This window comes from Ictalurus punctatus, chromosome 23, assembly GCF_001660625.3.
Source record: "Ictalurus punctatus breed USDA103 chromosome 23, Coco_2.0, whole genome shotgun sequence".
Taxonomy (NCBI): domain Eukaryota; kingdom Metazoa; phylum Chordata; class Actinopteri; order Siluriformes; family Ictaluridae; genus Ictalurus; species Ictalurus punctatus.
Window position 1 is genome coordinate 11,543,421 of NC_030438.2, and position 25,592 is coordinate 11,569,012.

Consider the following 25,592-nt stretch of genomic DNA (forward strand, 5'->3'; position numbering starts at 1 on the left):
CTTGCCTGCTTGTTGACCTTAATGTTGAATTGTGTCAACTCAATTAGCTGAGATCTGTATTAAAAAATTTTTTACATTACATACAGGCCTGATTGGTGGAGTGCTGCAGAGATGGTTGTTCTTCTGGAAGGTTCTCCTCTCTCCACAGAGACATGCTGGAGCTCTATCAGGGTGACCATCAGGTTTTTGGTCACCTCCCTGACTAAGGCCCTTCTCCCCCCATCGCTCAGTTTGGCCGTGTGGCCAGCTCTAGGAAGAGTCCTGGTTGTTCCAAACTTCTTCCATTTACGGATGATGGAGGCCAATGTGCTCATTGGAACCTTCAATGCTGCAAAAATGTTTCTGTAACCTTCCCCAGATCTGTGCCTCAATACAATCCTGTCTCAGAGGTCTGCTGACGATTCCTTGGACTTCATGGCTTGGTTTGTGCTCTGACATGCATTATTAACTGTGGGACCTTATATAGACAGGTGTGTGCCTTTCCAAATCATGTCCAATCAAATGAATTTACCACAGGTGGACTCCAATCAAGTTGTAGAAACATCTCAAGGATGATCAGTGGAAACAGGATGCACCTGAGCTCAATTTTGAGTGTAATGGCAAAGGCTGTGAATACTTATGTACATGTGCTTTTTTTGTTTTTTATTTTTAATAAATTTGCAAAGATTTCAAACAAACTTCTTTCGTGTTGTCATTATGGGGTATTGTTTGTAGAATTTTGAGGAAAATAATGAATTTAATCCATATTGGAATAAGGCTGTAACATAACAAAATGTGGAAAAAATTAAGCGCTGTGAATACTTTCCGGATGCACTGTACAGTAAAAATTAAGTTGATGTACTGTGAACAGCTGAATTGGACAAAATAATCTCTGATTTCTTTTAAATATTTGTATAAGTAATCTATGATTATATCTATAATACTCTATAATTAATCTGATCATTTTAAAAAGCTCTAATATTGGCTGTCATGGATATATTATGTATCAAGTATATATTTTACTCTGTGTGTGTTTGGGGGATTGTGAGAGTAAACAAAACATACCAATGCTTTGAAGGATGTGAACTGGAATGGAGTGATGTTAATCAATTGCAAATCTGTTTTTAGAGGATTTAAACCTAATATGGTAAACAAATTATATTATAGAATTCAGGCAATTTTACTGGGGTTATCTCATACAGTGTGACAAGTAATAATCTGGAATGACCTTTGTAATATCACAGTCTAAAACTGGATTTAAAGAGAAGCAAATAAGTAAATGAATCACATGAAAATGAATCACATGAATATGAATCACATGAATATGAATAAATAAAATGAAAGATAAAAAAAGTATATATTTTACTCTTATGTTCTCAAGGTTATCAACTTCCATTTGTCTCTGCTAATGAAGAGGAGCAATTATCTGCAGGAAAGCCTTAAAGTCTCCTGTTTGAGCACATTTTTCTTCCCAAAATTTCAGAGTTGATGGATATTTTGCAGGCCATACAGCAGAGAAGAAATTGATAAAAACAGTGGATTTCTTCCTCTATGATCTGGTTCTTGTTCTTTTGCACCTTGACTTGCACTAGGCTTTGGCTGTAAGTAATTTATGAATAACACTGCCTTTGTAAAGGCCCGTTCACACCAAGAATGATAATTATAAAGATAACTATAGCAATAACTATATTAGTGTCCACACAAACGCACAGTATCGTTCTGTTTATTCTAAGCTATATGTAGTTTTGGTATGTATTTTAGTTGTGCATTGTTGTGTTTTGTTGTGTGTAGTTGTGACTCACTCTGTGTTCCCCCAGTCAGTTTGTGCTTTTTGTTCTTCTCTGTGTTTTTTGTAGCGGTTCAGGGCAAGTGAGGTCTCGCTCCTCTCACTGTACACAATCAAATCTTGATGCTGTAGCTCCACCCACCCACCCACCCACCCACACACACACACACACACACACACACACACACACACAAACACACACACACACACACACACACACACACACACACACACACAATAAGCCATGACTAGGAAGAGGCACTGTTTAAATCACCCATTATACACCAACATTCCTGAAAACAGCAGAGTACATACACTGTGTGTGTTTGTGTGTGTGTGTGTGTGTGTGTGTGTGTGTGTGTGTGTGTGTACCTTAGCTGCAGATCTCTGAGCTCCTGTTTCTGTCAAATAATCTCACTCTCTAACTCATCTAACTTGTGCTTTTTCTAACCGGTTCTCCAACACACACAGGTTCTGCTCAACACACAAACACACACACACACACACACACACACACACATACACACACACACACACACACACACACACACACACACACACACACACATACCACATTCACCCCAAAAATACACACCAACAAGCAAATGCATTTTTACTGACAAGATAATGACAGTACATAGGGGCGGGGCATGAAGGGGTGTGATGATTGACAGGGGGCAGGGCAAAATGAGTGACCTTCATTCTGTGGACGAGGAGCATCATTACTGAACACATTACCATCGTATGTGTGTGTGTGTGTGTGTGTGTGTGTGTGTGTGTGTGTGTGTGTGTGTGTGTGTGTGTTGTTCTCTCAACAGAACAAAAGGTGCTTCAGCACCTTACACACACACACACACTCACACTCACACACCCACACACAGATCTGTTTTTATGTAATTGTGTTGCTGTGATACACTTCTTCGATGCTTCGGTATTTTGTACACTGTTGTGTTAGAGCTGTTTACTGCACTACAGTATATATTCTTGTCACATTGACGCTATTTATTTTTATATTTATATTTATCTACCATTTCACATCTTATATTCTCACTGCTTTCCACATGAGAGATTAATAAAAGTTTTATCTTATTTGAATGCAGATGCGGATGGAGATAAAGTGCACTATGAGGGATGTAGTGAGCATTAATGGACCTACAGTGTAATATACACAGAAGTTTATTTTACACCTTATATACTTATATATATACTTATATATAGGTTGTATATAAGAAACAAGATGGTGCTGTGGGATGGCCGCCTTGGTATGTAGCACTCCAATTCTTTTACTGTTTTTGTTTGTTGTTCTGTGTTTAGTAATTCTTTCCCTATGTGTTTTACTAGAGACGAACTTCTGAACACACACCAGACAACATTTTTTCGATTTTGACTACTCTGAAAATGTTAGACATTCTAGTCAGAGGAGCAGCGGTGCTGTTCAAATACGCACTCAGACGCAAATGAGGGAAGCCGGTACACTGGTTAAGCTAAATGAGCCCGGCTTCAAACCCCCTGTTCCAAATGGCCATCCTCTGAGTTCACATTATTTATATAAACAAAAATGTACACTTAAAAATCCTTTTCTCTGTCATGTTGGCTAAAACCTGCAATCGAAACTCCTCCTCTGATTTCTGATTGGTCTGTCGGAAGGACTGTTGGGTATCAGACTGTCGTGAGCCTGCAGCAGTGCAGGATTCGATGAAGACTGCAGCGAGGGCGCATAGGGGGCACTCGCAAGAGCTCAGAAGACCGCAAGTCCACATGAAGTGTGCCATTTGGGACAGAGGGTAAATCGTATAAATCTAGCAAATCTCCATTATCGAATCTCTGATACCTTCCTAACAAAATGGATACACTTCCTCTCCTCACCTGCACAAACAAGGACTTTTTAAACTCTGCTGCATTGTGTTTCACTGAAACCTGGCTAAGTGAAACTATTCCAGCCAATGCATTACATCTGCCAGGCTGTCAGCTGTTCACAGCGGACTCCATAACAGAGTTAACGGGGTAAACGAAAGGTGGTGGATTATGCTTTTACATAAACAAAAGGTGGTGTACAGAAATAACAACCCTGAAGAAGATGTGCTGTCATAATTTAGAGGTGCTCTTCATAAACTGTATGCCTTTCTACTCGCCATGGGAGTTTTCCCCATTCATTTTAGTGAATGTTTACAATGCATGTGTGAACATGATGCTGCAACAGCTGGTTGATCAGATCACAGACACAGAGCAACAACACCTGGATTCTGTTATAATTATTATTTTAGATTTTAATGAAGCAAATCTCTCCTGTGAGCTGTCAAAATACAGACAGCATGTTACATGTCCCACTTGAGACAGTAATATTGTTACGCTCAGCAGCCTCATCTCTGTTCATGCACCAAGGTTTAATTTCATATCCGTTTACCTGGTTTCGATATTCGCTTGTCTTGTCTTGACCACTGGCTGGAAGGAGCCGCACACCCATTTGTTATTTACACGGACCACAAGAACTTGAAGTATCTGAGAACCGCCAAATGCCTCAAGCCTCGCCAGGCTCGCTAGTCCCTATTCTTTTCCAGGTTCCAATTCACCCTGTTCTATAGGCCCCACTCAAAGAACACAAAAGCCGATGCACTGTCTCGTATCCACTTCCCAGAGGGTCGGGCGGACCAAGAAAGTTATATCGTGCCTCCCTCCTGCATAGTGGGTGCCTTGGAGTGGACCCTAGACCAAACCTTAGTCCATATCCCCAGGTCACGAATCCAGGCAGACTGTCCTCCCGGTAAACAGTTTGTACCGAAACGGTATCGTCTAGAACTCATCACCTGGGCCCACACGACATTGGCAACGGGTCACTCTGGAGCCTGCCCTATGTACCAACTGCTGGCCGAAAAATACTGGTGGCCCAACATGCCTAGGGAGGTTCAGCGCATCGTATCCTTTTCCACTTGCGCTCAGTCGAAGGGACCACGTGCTCTACCTGCCGGGAGGTTGGTGCCTCTACCCATACCTGAACGCCCATGGTCCCACCTGGCCCTAGATTTCATAACGGACTTGCCGAGGTCGCAGGGAAATACCGTGATATTGGTGGTCGTCGATCGGTTTTCGAAATCTCTGCACCTAATTCCTCTACCGGCCATCCCATCCACCTTTACCACGGCGGAACTCCTTTTCCAACATGTGTTTCAGTACTTCGCCATCCCCGAGGAGATTGTGACTGACAGGGGTCCACAGTTCACAGTTCTTGTGTTTGGGCCAACTTCATGGAGAAGATGGGTGACCGTTAACCTCACTTCCGGGTACCACCCCCAGGCCAATGGACAGGCAGAATGGGCCAACCAAGAGGTCATATGGTTCCTTCAGACCTTCTGTTCCACCAACCCAGGGGACTGGAGCCACTTCCTACTGTGGGCAGAATATGCTCAGAACTCACTACGGCATTCCGCCAACCAGCTCACCCCATTTCAGTGTGTCTTGGGTTACCAGCCACCATTGTTCCCCTGGAACGCCTCCCACATTGACTCACCAGCAGTAGATGAGTGGTTCCACTGGAGCGAACAGGTCTGGGAACCCGCCCATCAACAGCTGGTGCAGGCATCCCACACCACCAAACGAAAGGCCGACTGGCGTCGGAGGGATCACCCCAATTATCGACCCGGGGACAGGGTGTGGCTCTCCACAAGAGATTTAAGGTCACCCGGCCCAGGCAAAAAGCTTCAACCTAAATATATCAGGCCCTTCCAAGTCCTGAGACAGATTAACAAGGTCACGTATCACTTGGACCTACCAAAACACAGTCACATCACCCCATCTTTCCATGTCTCGCTCCTCAAACCTGTGATACCGGGCCCCTATACCACAGCAGTGCCGGAAGACTCTCCACCGGAACCGTTGGAGATTGAAGGCCGCCCAGCCTACCGCGTCCATGACATTCTGAACTCCATATGTAGGAGAGGAAGACTAGAGTATCCGGTAGACTGGGAGGGGTATGGACCAGAGGAGCAGTGCTGGGTCCCAGCCCAAGACATTCTGGACACAAATCTGTGTAGAGACTTCCATGCGGCTCATCCAGACAAATCAGGTCCCTGGAGGAGAGGGAGGCCTCTGAGGGATTTGGCTCCCAGAGTGAGCCCTTTGGAGGGGGGCTCAGCAGCCTCATCTCTGTTCATGCACCAAGCCTTAATTTCATATCCGTTTACCTGGTTTCGATATCCGCTTGTCTTTTGATTACACTTCTGCCTACGCCCCGTATTACTCGATTGCCCGATTACTTTGATCTTGATTTCCTTCCGTGTTCCGTCTGTCGTCTGCCCCACGTACTCCAGATTTCCAGTCCGCGTTTGTCTCCGCCAAGGAATCGTAACAAATATACTGGATGACTGCTACACCACAGTAAAGGATGCAAGTAGTTATATCATACACTTTCTGTCAAACTGTCAATCAAAGTAGTGTGTTTGATAATTTATGACCCTCTGTGCTTCCCTGACTGGCAACCCTATGGAGTGTATCAGCTGGTCATTCTGGCTCCTTTGTGTCTGGGGGTGTTGTGGAGAGGTGTGTGTGGGGGGAATTTATGTTAATGAGTTTGGTTTTTGGTGGGGTGAAATACGTCTGAAAAGAAATAATGTTTTTAATATGGGGATATGTTTGTGTTACTGTGTGGCGTTATTTCGTTTGTGTAAACACATTGTTAGAAAAGCATGATGTTTGAATGTGTACATATATGAGTAGAATATTTGTTTTGTGAAATAAATGAAAACAGTTGTTGATTATGTTTTTAGGGATCCCGGTTTACCTTTGAATAAAAAGTTTAGGAGGCAAGGCGTCTTTTAAAAAAAATTATCTGTTTAAAAGAATCGTTTGTATTACATACATTATAAACACAAACGTTTAGGATGTAAAATGATTAAAAGAGCTGTTTAAAAAGAATCCGTATTACTAGGCTTCCAAAAAACACATAAAAACTTTAGGAGGTAAAAATGGTTAAAAGAGCTGTTTAAAAAGAATAACGCCTATTTCATGACTTCTAAACAAATATCCTTATGAGGTAAAAATGTTAAAGTGCTGGTTAAAAGAATCTCCGTAATGTTTAAACTAGGAGATAAGTTTTTTTCCAGTGATGTTTTCCATTTGCTGTCTTAAGCATTAATGAAGTTAAACTGAAGCACCTCTCTCTCGCTAAACCCCGCCCACACATACATGTTTTCAGACACGCCTCTCTCTCTCTCTCTCTCTTTCTCTAAACACACCCATACACGTGTTTTCATCGTAGCCAGTACGTTCTGTCAAAATGTCAATCATGGCAGTAGAATTAGAGGGCTAATTTATGGCCTCGTCCTTGTCAGGCCTGCGTTTCTTTAGGAGTGCTTAATTTATGACCCTTTGTTTCTTCCTGACCAAGAGTTTTTATGACCAGGGGGGTCATGGTGTGATCCTACAGATTGTTTATGATAATGAGTGTCTGTGGGGGTGTTAATGGCTTTACGACACACCCTACAATAGGTATGCTTTATGTTTAAAAGTAGGGTCAGTTACGCAGAAGTCTAAATAGCTTGTTAAAACATTATGGTTAAACACAGAAGACAGTCTGCAACTAACTGCTACAATGGCTACACCGAGAACTCCTAATATCTCTAGAAGACGATTATGCATCACGGCTATAAGAGGCTCTGATGAAAAGATTGAGGAGTTAACTTTTGCTCCAAGAAAAAAACAACAATGAATAAGTTTGTCAAAAATTCTTCGTGTGGGGGATGAGCTTGTAAAGGAGCTGTTGTTTAACCCCGAACAGGGCGTTACCAACTCCGGAGATCCTCTCTTAAGACCGCCCTCCTGCTGTGATGATTTAAAAACAGGGTGGCCTGTGTTACAGTGAAACACATATTATGAATATGTCTCAAGATTCTGTATACGCCTGCTACAGCAACACTCCGGAGACAGCGCCGGCTCTGCCTGACGACGACGCGACAAAGCTAGAATCCCCGCTGCAAACATACGACAACGAGTGGTTGGATAATTTCTGCGAGGAATTAGGATATCACAACCTAAGTATCCTCACAGCTCCGTACAGAATCAGCGGTTCTTTAACTGGCGCCTCTGCCTACATCGGTGTTGATGACACAGACGGCTGTATTCGATCTGATGCGTTCAAGATTATAAAAGCGACAGTCGTGGTCCTTCTGGAGCATGTTATCAATAAAAAACTGAAAGATCTCTGGGTTGCAAAGTGGATCATCCGAGTCAGTTTAGACACTCCTGTCTGTTCGAACCTGTCGCGTATTTCTTTAACAAATACTTTGAGGAGCTATCGCATGATCTGCTGAAACCTGGGCTTAAACATTTCATCGCTCAAACCTTGAGTCAGTTTGGATTGAGGGTTAACCTTCAGAGAATTCAAGGATCGGTGGATGCCGTTCTACACGAGCTGCGGGACGAAGTGTACATCGTGCAAAGGCTTAACGAGGTCAGAGAGAAACTTGTGGATGTCAGCAGCGAGCAGATCGTCTATGACGCCGTGGACAGCTGGAAGGGGATCACACCAGCCGTTTGAGTTGGGGAATATGTGTAGCGCTACAGGATTAGCTAAGAGTCTGCTTAAACGCCGTATTAGGTGCGAGATGTCCAGCCTGTTGTACAAATGCCTTACGGACTGTGTTGGTGTATCCGTAGCTGTAAATGGATATGATGTTGACCCGAGATGTCTAACAAATCTCGTGAATCAGATGTGTCTTGTGCGAGGTACAGTGTGTGATTGGACTGCTTTGGTACATATGTGTATTAACGCATGCGAACCGATTTTGGTTTCTATCACAAAAATACTAGATGTGGCAGACGTATTAGAATTGCAGACATTTTATGTATGTGTACATATGTGTATGATGTGTGTGAAATTCTGCTGTCGAGAAATGACCAGACAGATGTCTGTGAAATAATCGACGCATTTATAGCGTATGTGGTTGACAAAAACACTGTGATGTGTATAAAATTCCTACACTCCCTCAATGATGATGTATGATCATGTTTATGATCTTTTACTGAAATAAATACCAAGACGTTTAAGACCATCTGTGTTATTCTTTTGTGATTGTTAAAGTGTCGACATGTCAGGAGACATGACAGCAGACCTGAAAAAAGTCTATTACACACCTTCAAATGCGGGGTCTTTTGTTGGTAAAAACCCGTTTAAAAGACGGCGTTTAAAAGAAACAGGGGTTTGTTTAACAGATAAACAAGTTTCGGATTGGCTCGCCGGTGAGGATGCTTACACGCTACACAGAACTGCTCCGTTAAAATACAAAAGAAATCGTGTTTTTGTTTATGGTATTGCTATGCAGTTTCAGGCAGATCTGGTCAATATGTCTGCATACGCCAAGGAAAACGACAACATTCATTTTCTGTTGACGTGCATAGACATGTTTAGGAAATACGCATGGACTCGGTTTTTAAAAAATAAATCCGGCGTCGAGGTGTCGAAGGCGTTCCAATCTATACTGGATGAGGGCAGGGTGCCCCGTAAACTACAGACAGATAATGGGAAAGAATTTTTTCATAAACATTTTCAAAGCATGACAAAAAAGTACAACATACAACATTTTGCAACAGCCATCGATTTAAAAGCATGCATCGTCGAGCGGTTTAATGGAACCTTAAAAGGGCGGATGTGGAGATATTTAACTGCTACAAACTCCAAACACTATATCGATATTCTACAAGACATCACGGATGGATACAATGCCAGCTATGACAGGAGCATTAAGATGAGACCTATTGATGTGTCCAAAGACAATGAATCTGCCGTGTATAAAAACCTGTATGGATCTAAAGACGGCCCCGGCGTAACTCCTAAATTTAAATATAAAGCTGGCGACATTGTTAGAATTTCTAAAGAGGTCCATTCAGAAAAGGTTATAAAGAAAACTATACGCACGAGTTTTTCACTATAACAGAATGCATATCACGCGAACGTCCCTTCTATAGATTGTGTGATTAGGACGGCGATGTTATCGATGGTGTTTTTTATGAAGAGGAATTACAAAAAATATTTGTGAACAAAAACAAAGCATTTAAAGTGGAAAAAATTTTAGACAAGAAGAAACAAGGTCGAAAAACAATGGTTTTGGTTAGATGGCTCGGACGGCCCTCAAAATTCGTATCGTGGATCGACCAGAAAGAATTGGTCGATGTACAGAACCCCATAAAAACAGACGAAACCTCGTAGATGGCACACATTCATGTAAAAAACCAACCATGACTGCGGGTGGTTTTTATGTAACGCTTCCCTGTAATGCCTCAAGGACTGTTTATCCGGAAAATAGTATCTCGTGTTATACAACTCGATTATCGAAAACTATCAATCTAAAAGGAGAATGGCAAGTCGGGTTAATCGAATTTGAATATCCGCTGTCGTGGTACACATTTAATGAGGAAGATGCTACGTTCATTTTCAACTATGGTGAAACAACGAAGACTGAGAATCGGGTCACCGAATAAAATATTGAAGGCAGTATATCAAACGCATCTTACAGGTTAAAGACTGGATATTATGACGACGTCGTTTTTTTGATCAGGGAGATCAACGCGTCCCTGACACAACGTGCGAGTCTCGGCTATGACCATGTTAAAAAGAAAAAAATTCTCAAAGGCCCTCAGAAGACATCGCTGACATTTTATGGAAAGGTGGCCAATATTTTAGGATTAAAACCGGGGGTTGCTATTGAAAGTACGGACTATGCTCTTGAAAGATCTGACATGACTTATGCGCCTTTTCAGGCTGACATTAATGCGGGGTTTTACAGTATGTATATTTATACCGATATCATAGAATACCAGACCGTGGGGGATTTCTACGTGCCGCTACTGAGATGTGTACATATAGAGGGGGAGAACCACAAGAATGTTAGTTAGATACGACACCCCACACTACGTATCGGTTAATAAATCGTCCGTCAGTGAGATAACCATACAGGTGACAGACAATCAAAATCGAGACGTGCGCTTCAGTTACAGGAAGGTGTGTGCCAAGCTGCATTTTAGGCCTGTGAAACAATTTGTTTAAAAAAATAATAATAATAATGTCATATTTCAACAATCACCACACAGACCCTCTGCGTTATGTCCAATATTACCAGAATCAAGCGGGGAATGGGTTTCCTGGTTATGCAGGGGGCGGAGTTATGTATGGAGCCGGGTTAGGGGGTGTGTTTAAAGGTCTCTTTCAGAATGGCCATTCCTTTGCTTTTAGCATAGCCAAACCACATCTTAAATCAGCAGCAAAAAACATACTAAGCGATGTTGTTAGCAATACATTATCGCATACGTTTAATAATAACAACAATGATAACACTCAAGATGGATCCGGACTAATGGTGATGGCTCGCAGAAGAGCATCTAAACCGCCAGGGGCTCGGAGGAGTGGCCAAACGATGAAGAAAAGAAAACATAACACCAAGAAATCGTCAGTTGTAAAACGCAAGCACAAGAAGACACCAACCAGCTCTAAAGCAAAAAGACCAAAGAACTGTGTTAAAACAATATTTTAGACCATGTCTTTACTACACAATATGTCAGAAGAATGCTTAAAAACCGAACTGGACCTATTCACAGTACCATTAACACAAACCGTTATTGAAAAAAAATACATATATAGAAGTACCACCGTTGTCAGCAATATCAGAAACATCACCTCTGGAGTTTTTTATAGCGGGGACTGGAGAGGATTATGTGGACCTAAACAACACCATTGTTTTTTTGCATCTCAAAATCACTAATGCAGACGGCACAGACATAGCAGACGGAGCCCCCATGGGACTTATTAACAATGCCGGATCTACAATATTTTCACAAGTGGACGTGTCGCTTGGAAACCGTCTCATATCACAAAGTTCCAACACATATCCTTATCGATGCATAATAGTGTCTCTCACCAAATATGGTAAAGACGCGCTTGAAATGCTGTTCTCAGCGGGGCTCTTTTACAAAGACACTGCCGGTCACATGGACGTAACGGACCCCCTGGCGGTAATAGAGGTTTGACCAAACGAGCTGCATTTACCAACGCCAGCAACGTTGTTGAATTACTGGTCCCCATTCACAGTGACATTTTCTTTCAAGAAAAACTAATGCTTAACGATGTGGACATTAAAATTCGCATGACGAGGGCAAAAGACGAATTCTGTTTGATGAGGAGTGACGCTGTGACCTATAAACTAAACATCATGTCAGCTTCACTGTTTGTGAAAAAAGTGTCGGTATCACCAGGTGTGAGACTGGGGCACGCACAAGCATTGCTTTCGACGCCAGCCAAATACCTCATCGACAGGGTATGTGTGAAAAACTTCTCAATCCCTGTAGGCTCACGTGTTTGTAATCAAGAAAACTTTTTCTTAGGAACTCTACCAAAATCTGTTGTTCTGGCTATGGTTGATAATGACACGTTTACTGGCTCGTATAATAAAAATCCGTTTAAAAACTATGACCTAGAATTTTTGGCAGTTTATCTGGTCGGCCAACAGCACCCCGCTAAACCTCTGCAGCCTGAATATGGAAGTGGCTCTGCAGTATGCGAATTTTACCAGTTAGCGCTGGCTTCTGGAAAGCATCTTAAAAATCAACCTCTAGCTTTTGATAGGGAGGATTTTCTGCATGGGTATACCCTTTATGCGTTTAATCTCACGCCGGACGAAGACTTCAGTCAACACATGTCGCTTATCAAGTCTAGGAACATTAGGCTAGAAGCACGTTTTAGACAACCTCTACCCCGAACGATCAACTTAATTGTTTATGCCATATTTGACAGCATCATCGAAGTGTCAAATCGCAGACAGATCCTGGTTGATTACTATTAATAGGCAAAATGGACACCATCCAGCTTATGGCTATAATGGATAAGATCTCGTTTAATACCCATTTTCTCCGCGTACTACTGTGTGACTACCTACCAAAAGCCCCCTTAAGAAAATTACCATCAGTGGTGATAATCAACACGCATCCTTCAGGACTCCCGGGTGAACACTGGCTAGCCACCTACATAAACGAGGTTGGCGTGGGTTGTTTTTTTGACAGCTTTGGTAATAAACCAGATGACAATCATTTTCCACAGAATATTAAAAACTTTCTAAACCGCAATTCTAGAGTGATTCAACATTCAGCAGTGCAAGTCCAAGATATTTCGGCAGAGACCTGCGGGGAGCATTGTGTGTTTTTTCACATGGTAAAGGAGCATGATTATGACCTTGTGTTGAAGATGTATACCAGCGATTTTATTAAAAATGACAAGATGGTGTCAGCATTTATGAAAAAACTAAAACTAAAAAAAGGTCTTTGCAATGAAAATGTTTTCAAATGTATTCGTTGTGTTCAGACAGGTGAAATGTTTATGTCTAACACTAGATTTTTTCAATAAAAACAAAGAGATTTCTTCTTCTTTTGACTCTTTATTATTATTAACATTAATATTATTATTGTTATACATACACCACATACAGCAATACAGATAATAACAAGATCATAAACAATAGAAAACTCGTAGCCACTGACTCGTGTCAAGAGTGGGTGATTTGAATACAGGGCCATCTGAATAATTTGATTGTGCTGATGGTGTGCTCGGAAGTATTTTCTGTTTTTTACACTTCTTAGACGAGTTGTTTATAGGCGAAGTCGATTTGGTTTTGAAAGAGTTAATTGCGTGTCTGACATAAAGGTTTGGCACCGTTGAGTATGGTATGTTTAAAGTAGCAAAAGCTTCCAGAAATTCGAGCCAGCCGACAGGTCTTCGGGCATCAGAAATCTTTTGCGGCGCCGTGATGCCTTTAACTAAATCGAGCATATGTGAACCAGGAATAGTTCTACCATTAAACACAAACTCTCCTGAATTGTCCCAAGATGTGACATCTTTCATTTTAGACATTTTATCTAAAATGTAGCGAGCGTTTTTTACACTCCTCTGCGGAATACCGTTGTGGTTGTTTACGCCGGGCGGCGCAGACGGCTTTTCTTTTTTCAGGATGCTCAGTCTGCATAGGTGTCAGTGTTAATGTGCTGTTTTCACAGTCCCCTTGTTTAGCGACTGTTAAAAAGTGCTGTAAAACGTTTGTGAACAGCTTTGCTTTTTCATAACTGTCCAAGTCAGAGCGGTGCAAGATATTTCTTATAGCTATGTCCAAAACATTCTCCACAATTTGCTGAATAGATTCGCGTGCTGTCCCGGTCTTTAGTTTGTCCAACTGGTGCTGCGGGACTAAAAACATTTTCTCTGCATACTCCATTTATATGTTATCTAGATGCAATCAGGCTGGAGATGAAAGGAATAGCCACACTTAAGAGCGGTAGAAGAAAGCCACCCTGTTGATTTATTACACCTCTTTCTTTTAACACCAACAGTCTTATCCGCTACAAATTTGATTACGCTTTTCCTTTTTCTGAGTTTCTGGTATTGTTGAGATGTGAGAGGTATATTGCCATAGAGAACATTAAGAGCTATTTCACACAATGTTGCAATGAGCTTGTCTGTGGCAGTTTGTAAAATAATCCGTCTTTGTTTGGGTGATACTTTTAATAATATTTTTAAAAGCGGCAGGTTTCTACAAAGTCTGGCAGACATTTCGCTATCTCCTTTTCTGGAGATATACCACAGGGTGTGGCGCAAGTAAAAGTGTTCTGAGCCGATAGTGTTCGAGAGTTTTTGTTTTATAATCAATCAGCAGATACCATAAGAAAGGCTTGCTGGTTGCGTCTTGATAACATTCCATAAAAAATTTTGTGTTGCCGGGATACATTTGTCTTCCTAGAACACTGACTTGATTAGCATCTCGGGGATTTTTAAACAACATTAGATAATTTGTGTTTAAGCTGATGGTTCTACTGGCTTTCCCTTGGCAAAATAAATTGAGTACAATATAAATAGCGCTAAGATTTCTACGATGTACATATTGGGTAAAGACCTTCTCCATCTCGTTGCTCCTGCTGGCCTCTTTCATCAGATCATCGAGGATTAACAAATTAACCGTGTTGGCCAGAAACAGAGCATCATCATTCAGACTCTGTGGTGATCCTTCAACAAATTTTATTTTGTACATTTTCAACAATTTATCATACAACGGTTGCCAACAATCATAAATATACACAATATTTTAAATTTTTTTTAGAAATCAAATGTACAGCATTTTGCAACAACATTTTTACAAAATATGACTTCCCCGAGTTTGATGGTCCGCTTATCACACATGAAAAAGGGTGATGTAATCTGAAATCAAACCCTTCTGTGTCTCGCACAACCCTATGTCCAAAAAGATTGTCAGAAGCCATATGGGATCGTTGTGAAATCTGGGAGCAGTACACGTTTGTTGTACACAACCTTAAACTTTTTAACAACTGACCTGTTGTGTAGTGTGAATTGTTTTTTATTACGTACAATGGTATCTGTGTATGCCAGTATATGACGACTATTATCCGCCCCCACGACGTAGTGATCGGCAAGTCCAATCAGGGTGTCTAATCTAATGGCTTTTGAATTTACTTCATTGAGCGTGACACCTTTGGCTTTCATGCATACCTTACCCTTCGCAGTGCGGTAGCCGTATGTTTTTGGTACGCCTGAACAAAATTCTACAATATGATCACCAGTTCCAACCTCGTCAGTTAAATTACCGAGATAGGGGCCCAACGGAGGTTCCCAGTCGCCCTCTCTAGATGTAAAGGTCACACTGTCTGTGTCACTGTAAAACAGCCTGCCACCCAATTTGTCCATTAATTCGTAAAGTTCTAGATGGGCATGAGCTGTTGTGAAAGCCCCAAGAAAGATGTTGATGTCGCGAGTCTGCCCCCCTTTCCCATCCGCATAACACCACTGAATTAGAGCCACGCTGTCTGAAATGAAGGGAAAGTGTTTAACATCATAACCGTCACTGAATATGTGCTGTGTAAATTGTTCCAGGTCCGAAATTAACTCTGTACATGGCAAGTTTTCACACATGGAGAAACGACCCCAAAGTGAGTTCAGCAGAAGTTTGTTAATAGAACGCCGTGCTGGGTTGCGACTTATCTTACTGGTATCCATCTTAATCCCCTCTTTCTCAAAGTAGTCTGAGATGTAGGATTCCTTGTCTGCATCTATCATAACGTGTGCGGGGAAACCGCTGGCCTCTTGTTTATATTGTAAAATGTTTTAACATAATCACAAAACAAAGTTTCTGAAAGTTGTGGAAAATGCCACACCTCGTCCAAGTTCGTCACAATATAACCCTTTTCCACACCTTTCAACAGCTCTATGCTGACCCAACACCCTGAAATAGCTCTTTCCTCATCAGTATGACCACACGGGTCTGTCTGATTCTGATGTTCGGCGCATGTACGACAAATTGGAAACATAAGCTTACCACTGGTCCTATAGGGAAGGACGGGGTCAATCAGTTTTCATGGTGGTAGTACTGTAGCCTTGACAAACCCATAATAATTTTCAAGAGGTTCAAAATTCTTGAAAATTATTTGTGGATGTCCTATGGGGTAACATTTTTTGGCCTGGCAAAAGGGGTACAAACTTGTAAAGTCGACATATCATATTTTTTCACTATTGTCGGCTTTGTGATACAATTTGTACGCGTTAGTACGACCACCAAATAGTATAGACATAAAAGCCATTACAGCGACATCGTTCTGTTTAGCGTTATTCCAATCACATTCCCACATCACCTCAACATCGAGACCATACGCCTTCTCCAAAATTTCGACCTTATCATCAAACTGTCTTCTGAGCAAACCGTAGGGCACTTTTGATAACGGATGTAAATGGTTTGGGTTATAACGACATTCATGCCCATGAAACATGCATCCGTTGAATTCGAAACCATATTTGACACCATCCTTTTCATAATAACCATCGAGATGATATTTTCCAATCACCATCTCTCCATGATTTAAAGCATGCTGAATGTTCACGCCGCGTGTTGTTTTGACATATTCAAGCCATTCAATGGAAACGGCTGAGTATGTCTTTTTCTGATTTGTGTCTGCATTGTTATGGGTCAGAGCTAGTGTGTCTTTTGGTAGGTAGTGGATTTTATACACGGCCATGCAGCACGCTGTTAAAGTGGTGTATCTGAATGGGTCGAGTTTGGTACATTGTATGAATTCGTCATGATACTTCATGCATGCCTCACAGAGCAAAACGACATCGTTCTTGCCATACATGGCGAGCTCTTTTTTTAAATCAAAAACCTTACCCACACCGTAACATACCACTCATCAAACAGAGCCCTCTCTTTGTCAGACATTGTCTCATAGCCGTAGAAATGCTTGTCAGGGTATGGGCCTACGTAGTCTTCATTTTCTATTCTATTGAACAGGTGTGGAAAATGACCTTTCTCAGCACAGGTTAGATTTAATGCGGTGGATGTCATGGACAGACGCATAGGGATGAAAGAGTAGCTATCAATGAAATGTTGCTTGGATGCCTTGTCATACATTAAAATGATCCGACAGCCTTGCATAGTAATTTGGAGTGTTAGCCCTGGTTTTGCAAAATATTCCAATAGTATAAAATTGTCAAACCCTGAAGCGTTGTGTGCAACCCATGTGAGAGGTTATATCATACACTTTCTGTCAAACTGTCAATCAAAGTGTTGTGTGTGATAATTTATGACCCTCTGTGCTTCCCTGACTGACAGGTCTGTAGGGGTGGTGAGGGGGGTAACCCTATGGAGTTTATCAGATGATCAATCTGGCTCCTTTGTGTCTGGGGGTGTTGTGGAGAGGTGTGTGAGGTGTTTTGGTGGGGTGAAATACGTCTGAAAAGAAATAATGTTTTTAATATGGGGATGTGTTTGTGTTACTTTGTAGCGTTATTTCGTTTGTGTAAACACATTGTTAGAAAAGCATGATGTTTGAATGTGTACATATATGAGTGGAATATATCTGTTTTGTGAAATAAATGAAAACAATTGTTGATTATGTTTTTTAGGGATCCGGTTTACCTTTGAATAAAAAGTTTAGGAGTTAAAGGGTTAGGGTTAGAGTCTTTAAAAAAAAAAAAAAAAAAAAAAAAAAAATCTGTTTAAAAAGAATCCGTATTACTAGGTTTCCAAAAAAACACATAAAAACTTTAGGAGGTAAAAATGGTTAAAAGAGCTGTTTAAAAAGAATAGCGCATATTACATGACTTCTAAACAAAGATCCTTACGAGGTAAAAATGTTAAAGTGCTGGTTAAAAGATGTTTAAACTAAGAGATAAGTTTTTTCCAGAGATGTTTTCCAGTCGCTGTGTTAAGCAGTAATGAAGTTAAATTGAGACGCCCACACACGCGTGTTTTCAGACACGCCTCTCTCTCTCTCTCCCTCTCTCCCTCTCTCTCTCCCTCTCTCTCTAAACACACCCATACACGTGTTTTCATCGTAGCCAGTACGTTCTGTCAAAATGTCAATCACGGCGGTAGAACTAGAGGGCTAATTTATGGTTTGTGTTTTTCTGTAGGTACACCTAATTTATGGCCGGGGGTGGTAGGGGTGGTGGTGGTGGTGGGGGTAACCCTATCCACTGTATCAGTGGGTCATTTTGGCACCTGTATGTCTGGGTTGTGTCCTTCCATTCCTGGGGGTGTGTGTTTTGTGTATTGTGGGGGATCTCCCCCAACAAATGTGTTTATGTTAATGACACTGTTGTGAAACGTGTTTCTCCCTGAATTAATCACACACAAATGTATACCTTTTTGTGGTATAAGAGAATGTTTGTTTCTGAACTTACTTTGTGGTATTGTTTTATTTTGAAGCTTAAGGATGGTTTAGGTGAAATATCTCTGAAAGAATATCAATGTTTAATATGGGCATGTGTTTTTGTTACTGTGTGGGTTATTTTGTTTGTGTAAACACATTGTTAGAAAAGCATGATGGTTGAATGTGAATATATATGAGCAGAATGTTTGCTTGTGAAATATATGAAAACAACTGTTGATTACGTGTTTGGGAGAACGGCGTGACTTTGAATAAACATTTACTGAAATAAAAACCCCTGAAACAGATAAACCATCGATGTGGCCAAAGAAATGTAAAAAATGTTTTTACATATATTCTAAACATAAACCTTTAGGAGGTAAAACGTTTAAAAGTGCTGTTTAAAAGAATCGTGCGTTTTGTTTCAACTATAAACAAGATTTTGGAAAATGGCTCGCCAACGAGGATACTTACACAGAACTTCCGTTAAATACATATGATTTTGTCTATGCTTTGACATCCCATGTCCCCACTGGCTGACAGTCAAGTCGTGTACATTTAGGCCCTCTGTAACACTGTTTGATCTGAATGTGTGATCTTTCCTGGCAGTTGTCTGTCTGTGTGTGAGAGATACATGTGATTTCTGGGGGTTTTGCTGACCAGAATGCTTACAAATGTGTACATGTTAACTAATTAAGTAGAGAGTCGTGCGTCTCAGTGCTTAAATAATGGTTAAAAAGTTGTAGTTAAAACACAGAAGAATCTCTGCAACTTTCTGTTACAATGTCTGCTCTGAGAAATCCTAATACCCCTAGAGGAATGCTGTGTATTCACCAACAAGAGGATCTGTTGAAATGAGAGAGGACCTGACTTCTGCTCCAAGAAAAAAAAAAAAAAAAAAACAAGATATGAGTTTGGCAATTTATTCATGAAGATATTGTAAAGACGTTGTTTAACCCTGAGCAGGGCGTCAACAACTCCAAAGATCGTGTCTTAAGGCAGAGGGTTTTTTTAGGAGGTAGAAAGACATTTAAAGATGATGTTTTAAAAGAAATGGGTGTTTCGTCCATAATGGTAAAAAAAGAAAAAATGGTTGTACGGCAATGTGAAATAAATCGGTGGAGACATACTGAGTACATTTCTGTTCCACAGTCTATACGGATCCCCACCATTAATGTATTGTGAAAAATGTACACACCCCCGTGACTACATTGGTTAAGGTTTAAACATTTTTATTTTGTGATAGCAGAAAGACAAAACTGTTGTACATTTGGTATCTGGTGATTTTAGAATTAGACCCCAACTGTCAAATATGTTTTGACATAGAATGTGAATTGCTTTGTCAGGCAAAGAGCATGATGGTATGGAAAGAATATAATGAGGTGATCTAATGCTGAGGAGTTCTACAGTACTTTGACTTGGGAACATTCCAACATGGCCCTCAGAGAGGCATTATCTAAAGTACGTATATATAATATAGATCAGATCACCAGTATGTCTTTACCCACTCCTGATCTGGAGTCAAACTGATTACTGTTTATTTCCTTGTATGGGTTTATGACAGTGAGCAGTCATATACACTATAAGCCAAAGGTATAGAAACAGGAGAGTTATTTGTAAAGGTTTCAAAATATTTTAACAGTTGAGGCATATTTCCAACAGAACAGAATATTAGACATTTAGTGTAAACTAGGGTAAAGAAATTCTCTGAAATATATCGGTGAAAATATTTTTCCATTTTAAAGGCATCATATTAGAAATGATAGTACAGCCTTTGTTGATAAGTTACCAACTCATACTTTATAACAATTTGTTTAGGAGCATCTGAATCTGGCAAACAACATTTATTCCATTTAGGCATGCAATAAAAGTTAATAAACAAATTAGGAAGAAATGACTTGTACACTACTGCTGCGGGTATTAAGTCAAACCATTTTGTTCAAACTTCAGTGTGATCCATAGAGTAGCAGAAACCTATGGCACCTTATGAATACCATGTGAAGGATTAAGTTGACTAATCACTTACAGTTACAAAGGCATATCCTTGTGCAGGATCATCAAACGCGAACCTTAAAACAGACAACTCGACAATTAGAACGTAAATGGCGTCAAACCAAACTGGTGATATTTCAAACAGCATGGAAGGAGGGCCTACTGAAATATAGGAAATCTCTTGGCGATGCTAGAAAAATCTATTTTTCCACCTTAATAGGAGACAACAAAAACAATTCTAGATTCCTTTTCAACACAGTAGCAAAATTAACTAGGAATAAAACCACTACAGAGAGAAACACTCAATCATTACATAGCAGTGAAGATTTCATGAAATTTTTCATTGATAAGGTTGAAAATATTAGACGTGAAATACAGGCCATTAAATTAAAACTGGACAGTACTGTAACAAACCCATTACATGACAATGTAGCAATATCAGATCAATGCTTAGAGTGTTTTGCTCCGCTTAGAGAGACCGAACTAGCTACATTAATTTCTTCAGCCAATTCATCAACTTGCATACTAGATCCCGTACCTACATGTTTGTTTAAACAGATTTGTCCAGGAGTAATTGAACCACTTCTAAATATAATCAATTCTTCCCTAAGCACTGGCTATGTACCTAAATCACTTAAATTAGCAGTTATTAAACCCTTGATTAAAAAACCTGATCTTGACCCGTCTCAATTGTCCAACTATAGACCAATATCAAATCTCCCCTTCATCTCTAAGATTTTAGAAAAGGTTGTAGCAAAGCAGTTATGCTCGTACTTAGATAGGAATAACATTCATGAAATGTATCAGTCAGGATTTAGACCTCATCATAGCACAGAGACAGCGTTAGTTAAAGTAGTAAATGACCTTCTACTGACTTACGATCAGGGTTGTGTCTCGCTGCTTGTGTTACTCGACCTTAGTGCAGCTTTTGATACTATAGATCACACTATTCTACTTGATAGATTAGAAAATGTTGTTGGTATTAAGGGAACAGTCCTCTCCTGGCTCAGGTCTTATCTGACCAATCGTTATCAGTTCGTAGATGTAAATGGTGATTTCTCCATGCGTACTGAGGTTACTTTTGGAGTTCCACAGGGTTCTGTTTTAGGCCCACTGCTCTTTACTTTATATATGCTACCCCTAGGTCAAATTATTCGTAAACATGGAATTAGCTTCCACTGTTATGCTGATGATACACAGTTGTATGTTTCAGCGAAGCCAGAGGACAGACAGAAGCTTAGTAAAGTTGAGGATTGTGTAAAGGACATTAGACATTGGATGTTAATTAACTTACTTCTACTTAATTCTGATAAAACAGAAATACTTTTATTAGGCCCACGTGTAGCTAGAAGTATTCTTTCTGATCACATGGTTACTCTGGATGGTCTTTCTGTTTCATCATGTACAGCAGTTAAAGACCTTGGAGTGATTATTGACTCCAGCCTATCATTTGATGCTCATGTAGATAATATTACTAGGATAGCCTTCTTTCTTCTCAGAAATATTTCTAAAATAAGAAACATATTGTCACTACATGATGCGGAAATACTAGTTCATGCATTTGTCACCTCTAGATTAGATTACTGTAATGCCATACTGTCTGGATGTTCCAGTAGGAATATAAATAAGCTCCAGTTAGTCCAGAATGCAGCTGCTAGAGTCCTAACTAGAACTAGAAGATACGACCATATCACACCGATATTATCAATACTGCATTGGCTCCCAGTAAAATCTCGCATTAATTATAAAATACTTTTATTAACCTATAAAGCACTAAATGGTCTCGCGCCACAATATCTAAGCGACCTTTTGGTTTTATATGATCCGCCACGCCTACTTAGATCAATAGATGCAGGCTATCTGACGGTACCTCGAATAGTGAAAGCTACAGCAGGGGGAAGAGCTTTCTCTTATAGAGCCCCACAGTTATGGAATAGTCTTCCTATTAGTGTTCGGGACTCAGACACAGTCTCAGTGTTTAAGTCTAAGCTTAAAATGTATTTGTTTACTCAAGCCTACCCTGACTAGATTCTGTTCTACTACTTCGCAGTCATAATTATCTTTTTTCTCCCTCTCTCCTTTCGCCGAGCCCCACACGAATTTATGGAGATACTAGAGATCCAGATCCTTTCTGCCTCTGGATGGAGCTCAAATCTTATTTAATTCCAGACTGCTGGGACTACGGCTTCTCCTAACGCCATACAGACTTCATATAAATCCATAATGAACTTTTTCACACTAACTGTTGTTACCCAGATGAGGATGGGTTCCCTTCTGAGTCTGGTTCCTCTCAAGGTTTCTTCCACTTAAAACATCTTAGGGAGTTTTTCCTTGCCACCGTCGCCACTCAGTGGCTTGCTCAGTTGGGATAAATTCGCACCTTTAATATCTGTATACCATGTTGATATTTCTGTAAAGCTGCTTTGAGACAATGTCTATTGTAAAAAGCGCTATACAAATAAAATTGAATTGAAAATTGAATTGAAGAGCGAGAGAGGGAGAGAGGGAGAGAGAGAGAGAGGCGTGTCTGAAAACACGTGTGTGTGGGCGGGGTTTAGCGAGAGTGAGGTGTCTCAGTTTAACTTCATTACTGCTTAACACAGCGACTAGAAAACATCTCTGGAAAAAACTTATCTCTTAGTTTAAACATCTTTTAACCAGCACTTTAACATTTTTACCTCGTAAGGATCTTTGTTTAGAAGTCATGTAATATGCGCTATTCTTTTTAAACAGCTCTTTTAACCATTTTTACCTCCTAAAGTTTTTATGTGTTTTTTTGGAAACCTAGTAATACGGATTCTTTTTAAACAGCTCTTTTGATCATTTTTACATCCTAAAGGTTTGTGTTTAGAATGTATGTAATACAAACAATTATTTTAAACAGATCCTTTTTTTTTTTTTTTTTTTAAAGACTCTTTAACTCCTAAACTTTTTATTCAAAGGTAAACCGTTATCCCTAAAAAACATAATCAACAATTGTTTTAATTTATTTCACAAAACAGATATATTCCACTCATATATGTACACATTCAAACATCATGCTTTTCTAACAATGTGTTTACACAAACGAAATAACGCCACAAAGTAACACAAACACATCCCCATATTAAAAACATTATTTATTTTCAGACGTATTTCACCCCACCAAAACACCTCACACACCTCTCCACAACACCCCCAGACACAAAGGAGCCAGATTGATCATCTGATAAACTCCATAGGGTTACCCCCCTCACCACCCCTACAGACCTGTCAGTCTGGGAAGCACAGAGGGTCATAAATTATCACACACAACACTTTGATTGACAGTTTGACAGAAAGTGTATGATATAACTACTCATGTGTAATTCTGATAATGAGGCTGTCTAAACTTTTTAACAAGTTGATCTATACAGTCTGTACCAGCGGCTGTGAACTCTTCCCCTTTAAATGTAATGGCGCATACGAAATTTGCTACGTGTTTACCGTCTGTGTGTTGTGTCTCAAAATCATAATAAATGTATTTGTCGCTAGGTGGTTCCATTTTTATCAGTTGTATGAAACATCGGTGTACTCAGTCATTAACCAATTCAGCTTTACAAAGGATACAGTGTTCTGCAGGGCACACGTGTTTTTTTGGTGCGGCTCCGTTGACGTGATATCGCCTATTAAATTTCTGACAGTATTTAGTGACATCACACTGAGCGTACTGTTGTCCTGTTTGCGTTTGTTTATGCGTGTTGTAACAGTAGGCTGCTCTGCAGTACCGCAAACAATCATGACATTGCCTCGTTTTGCCAACGTATTTATAACAATCAAGCGCATTACATACATCGCAAACATATTTACACATGTGGTCTCTACGGCTAGTAAAACCATGATAGCAGTATTCGCACACGTATGGTGTACCAATGAATGCTTTTAGGTTCTTAATCAAGAAATAATGTTCGTTGTGTAGATACAAGAACACGGTCTTATTATGAGGCTCGTCATTGTTCGGAAAGTGTTCCAACAGACCAGAACATGTTCTATGGAATACCAATATTTTAACATGTAACAACCGTTCAAACCGTGTGATGTCATTAAACCCTATCTTTTGTTGTACCGAATACCCTGCAGTTTTCTGTAGAGACGCGGCTAACGACTCAAGTTCACTACATGGCGTATGCAGTTGAAGAAAATGGGACAGACAGATCGCAAAACACAGATTGTTAGACATGTTGTTGGGGCAGAACAGATTTATTCTGTTTCTGGCAATCACCTCGTTATGAGCTAAATCACGTATCTTTCGATAAGCACCACCGTGTTTACCGCGAGCTATAGACACATTCAGATCTAGACATTCATCAGCCCATACGTCAGAATTACTCTGCATAAGGTTCTCAAGTTGTTGTGTGAATATGTGCAAATCGTAATCGTTGTCAGGTGACAAGACAGCGTTAACATCAGAAGGTAGACTAGGGCATCTCAAGGTTAATGATTAAGCCCCCATCGCTGGCCAACATTCTGGAAAACGACACTATTTCAGACATGATAACATCCAGAAATATAGCATACGCTGTCAGGTCTGGAGCGGTTATCACACGCATGTTTATACAACGCCGTATCTCCAAACCAATAATCTGAGTCTCGGTACCACCGTATAAGCACCAACAGACCCACCATCTCTTACGATAGACTTAATAGCGGCTTCGGTTAACCCAAAATTTGGCTCCGAAGGATTAAACTGTCTGACCCCCACCCCACCTTCTGTGAATTTGAACCGATGTCTAACAACGAATTAGGCATTGGTTCTGTTTGAACCTCAGCCATTGATCTAACACTGTTTAATAAGTCCAACAAAGTATCAGTGGTAGACTGCTGTCTATTCAGATCCTACATTGTCCGAATTAAACCCTGTAATGTCTCTGTGTTACCACGCTGTTCAAAAGTACACAGACCATCGTCATCGCATCTTCTAAATTTCATTGCTGCTCCCAGATTACACGAGTTTTCACCACCCCGCTTTGACATTTTTACAGATTTTTTTTTTTTTAAATTGAAACAAAAACTAGTAAAAAATATAATAAAATCACACACAGTAAAACAGATACGAACCAGCAAATAAACACACACACACACACACTCACACACACACACACACACACACACACACACACACACACAGGGGTATAAAATA